The sequence below is a fragment of the Otolemur garnettii genome, unplaced genomic scaffold (assembly GCF_000181295.1).
Source record: "Otolemur garnettii isolate 467f Iridium unplaced genomic scaffold, OtoGar3 scaffold00160, whole genome shotgun sequence".
Classification (NCBI taxonomy): domain Eukaryota; kingdom Metazoa; phylum Chordata; class Mammalia; order Primates; family Galagidae; genus Otolemur; species Otolemur garnettii.
The window spans coordinates 328,692-333,254 of record NW_003852555.1 but is presented as its reverse complement, the minus strand read 5'-3'; positions in this window follow the sequence as shown (position 1 = coordinate 333,254).

The window sequence follows — 4,563 nt, the reverse complement described above, 5'->3', positions numbered from 1 at the left end:
GCCCTGGAAGGAGTTTCTCAAGGGCCTTTACTGAGCTAATTGGCACACGAAGTTGCACACAAAGATACCCTCTAGTATTTGATATGGTTCTCGTACCTGCTGGTGACAGGAGGGAGGAATGAGCTGAGAGGAGAGCTAGAAAGCCAAGTGTCCAGCTAAGAAAGAGACGGCAAGCGATAAATTCTCCTTCTAGTAACTGGCTCTGGTGCATCTGAGGGGAGTTAAAGATTAATGCAACATACAGGAATAAGAAAGACCCCCAAATATTATTCCTCCCTCCTGTCAGAACATATTGTCATTTGAGGCCAACTAAATCACTTCTCCTTACTTTCATTTATTCTTATCTGGAATTTATGACAGCCAAAACAATCCTTTCAAAGGCTACTTAATCTCTGCTTAAATGGGGCGCCTTTGTTATCTTCAAAGGCCAGAGAAAAAGCAAGAGCCAGAGTTCAGATATGTCAGGGGTTGCTGGGGTGAAGGAAAAAAAAAAGAGAAGCCATTTGTCACCTGTCATGCAAGGGCCCAGCTTTGTTGACACGGAGGTCCTGTGAATCCGCTCACTCCTATTTTTTGCTAATGCAGTTATCCTAAAAGTGAGGCACAGAGTGGAAGACAGTCTTTGTTGTGCAGGACAACTATGTTTGTTTTTTTTCCTGCCTTTGTGCTTTTGAGTGAGGATCCGTCCCCTACAACAGACCTTCAGGGCACACAGATAGTAAGTGTAAAGGTTCTTACAAGGACTGACAGAAAGATCCTGAGGATTTATAAACTGTTTCATCTGTCAGAAACTACTTATGAAGATTTGGCACTTAGAATGAATTGTTCTATTTAAGCAAAAAGGGTGAAAATTGCTTAAGCCTTGCCGGCAGGTACCTGCAATCAATCAGATGCTCAGACACTCGATAAGCTATAAACTTAAGAGAAAAGAAATTCCAGGTGGGTTGGATGTCTGTAATGAGATGAACGACTCCATAGAGAATGAATCCCAGTTCTGTTCCCCAGGCTCCTGGTGGGGGGCGATGTCTCCATGCTCAGCCTCTAAGGAATTTAGGGAGGACTTTGGGCGGGACTGCATCCCAGGACAGATGCCCGGTTTCATTTCTCCAGGGACGTCTCTCCCTGCACCACTTCTCCCGTGATTGGGCACACGCACGTCTACTCAGGACTTCACTAGCCTGTTGGGCGTTATGCGCAGCACTCGGCCGGAAATGTTTTTACTCCTTTCCAGCAACCACCCCACCAGGTACTGTATTAACCTCATTGTACGGATGAAACTGTGGGGTGAAAAGATTAAGGAAACCCGGCCAAGTCCAAAAATCGCAGTGACTGATAATGGGATGTACACGTGGGCAGCTTGACCCTGGAACACATCCTTCTAACCCAGTGTTTTCAACCTTTTTTATCTCATGGCACACGTGAACCTATAGTGTATGTAGGTAAACTTCCACGGCACACTTAAATTATGTTGATCAAAAAAGAGGGCCGCGCCTGTGGCTCAAAGGAGTAGGGTACCGGCCCCATATACCAGAGGTGGTGGGTTCAAACCTGACCCTGGCCAAAATCAAAACAAAACAAAACAAAACAAGAGAGAGAGTATACATATGGTGCTTTGAAATTCTTTGAAAAATAATTTAATTAATGATCTTTAAAATTTTTCTCAACACACTTGAGATCCTCTCATGGCACACCCATTGAAAGTCACTGTTCCAATCACCCCTAATTCTACCTTGCACCTCTGCTCTCAGAAGTCACAGGATCACCTGATTTGGTTGGAGTTACCAGGGCATTTCAGCAAGCAACCATTTCTCAGTGCAGACTCAGTTCTCCTGATTTGCCGAATTATAGATTTCAGTTCTTTTTTTTCCTTGTCTCTTCTCATTTTCCCTCTTCTTTATGAACTCAGAAAGCCTTACCAGTTCTAACTCTTCATACATTTGCCAAACACACACCACCCCTCCGTGCATTGCTTGGCACACGATAGAGGCTTAAGAAATGTTTGTTGACTGAGCTTAGAAGGCAGATAATTCCCACCCTCCTGGACTCATTAGTGTCAAAACCATTCAGTGCACACATCCTGCCTTGGGATGTCCCACCTTTGTTCTTTCCTTTGAATAAATAAATTCCCACACTTATGCCTTAAGCCCTTGCTCCATCCATCTGGGATCACCAACATGGCTTGCCAAGCTGAATTGGAGTAATGGCCCCATTATAAAAACATTTTGGGAAACTCACCTTTTCCCCAAAGTTTTTATTTAAATGCTTTATCAATGCTTCCAAAGTTGCTCCAGCCAAAATAATCATTTCCTAAGACTCCATGGACAACATTTATTAGATTTACATGTAGTTTTTGTCCAATGAGCATTATTATGATAGTGATGGGAGTGTGAGGCATGATGTCCTGGTACTCCCAGGGTCATTAGAACTGTCTTTAAGGCAATAGGTAAGAGATCCAAAGAAGGGTGGGAAGAAAGAGACTGTCTTCTTGTTGGCACGTAGAATGATTTCTAGAGAAATGATCTTAAATAGTATGTCTGAAAAAATTCTCATGCCAAACAATCAATAATATTCATTGATCAATATTTTCCTGCTATGTCTCCTTAGCTTGTGTTAGTGGTGTGCCCTGCCTTCTGTTTCTCTCTCTTTCTCTGCCTGCAGAATACTCTGGTCAGCTGGTTTTTGATTTTGTGGCCAGTGCTACCACTGAAAGCTACAACCTGACCAGTAAGGAGGCTGCTGTGGCGAGTTCTCCATCTAAGGACAGTATCTTTCTTCCAATTGCATATCTTTCACAACTCAGATTCTGTACTGTGAACGGTCACAAAAAGTTAAAATTTTTTTCAAGAAACAGAATTCACCCTTAAATCTGGCTACTCTTCAAACTCATCTCTAGTCAAACGATCCCACTTGAAGTAGACTCATGAAAGGAATTTCACTCTCTTGTTCATTAACCTTGGAGCTCACAGTCAGCCCTAAGTGAACTTGGAAATGCGAGGCACATTCCAGGCAAACGCTCTGGGGTCTAGACAGTGGAACTGCACCCAAGTGCTCCGCAGACTGTCTGGCAGAATTCTTGGAAGCAATTTCTGCCTTTCCCAGTGTAGGATCTTTGCCTCTCATCTTCCATCCCACTTCCAAGCCTTGTCCTGCCGAGACTGTCATGACACTCTTCAGAAATCATTAGGAATTCTCTTCTTTTCCTGCTTCAACAAGAATAAGCTTTTCCTGGCTGTTGTGACCCTCCACGTATTTGTCTCATGTTCACTGCCTGTTGCAGAGATGACGGTGTATAGATTTGCATGTGGGAAGTAAAGAACCCACTTTGGGACTCCACAGCCTTGGGACAATGTCCTTCCATGCAGAGCTCTTGACAGGAGCAGGACTGGGCAGAGAGATGTTAGGTGGTAGTACGTTCACAGCCCGGTCCTGTGATGGTCCTGTGGGGAGCCTTGGAGTTGGGATGGTCCTGCAGAACTGTCCGTCCATTAAGGCAGAGGGCACACAGCCTTTAGACCGTAGCATCAGTCAGGCACCGGATATGATTTCCTGTGAAGTGGGGAGGAGATCCTGGCCCGGGTGGCTCTCTTCATCTGAGGGAGAGCAGGTTCTGGAGAGGTCACAGCTGCAAGACTTTGGCAATCAACAGTCCCAGCTGCTGAGGGAATGAGGGCTTTAGTTCTGAAGATGAAATGCCACCGCAGTGTCCACCATTTAATTCTTTATTATTCTCTTCTCCAATGCTTGTTTTTCTTCTAATTTGGCCCTGTTTTATTAACATATTTATTATCATGTCCAGAATCCCAAGTCTTCACTTTTGCTATTTCACCACTAACCCAGGTCTCTCTCCTTCACTAACCTGTTGAGATATAATCCCTTCTTCATGTCCCACTTGTTTACAGCCCACCAAGCACTCTGTCATCTGTACAATTTCATTCCGTGGCAAAAGTTAGCATTTAAATATAGTGTCTCTTAGCTGACGCAGCAAGGTCACTGGTTTGTTTATCTAGGGATAGAAGGGGACAAGAGAAGAGTATTTGACTCTTTAATTTTTTGAGACAGAGTCTCCTTTTGTCACCCTTGATAGAGTGCTGTGGCATTACAGCTCACAGAAACCTCAAACTCTTGAGCTTAAGCCATTCTCTCGCTTAAGCCTCTCAAGTACTTGGGACTACAGGTGCCCGCCACAATGCCCAGCTATTTTTCAGAGATGAGGTCTCGCTCTGGCTCAGGCTGGTCTTGAACCTGTGAGCTCAGGCAATCCACCCGCCTCGGCCTCCTAGAGTGCTAGGATTATAGGCGTGAGCCACTGCGCCCGGCCACCTGCCTCTTTATTCTGGATTGTATTCTCCTTGAAGGCAAACACCATGGTCTTACTTTCTTATGTTCTGGACAATTTATGCACAGTGCCAGGCATATTGAAAATGTGCAGCATTTTCAGAAACACACATATTTAAGCACTTATTTTGTGCCAAACATTATTTTGATACTAGGGTTTTAGTAAGTAAATAAGATAAAAGCTCTACTCTCAAAGACAGTTACATTCTGCTTATTAAGAACTGGAAG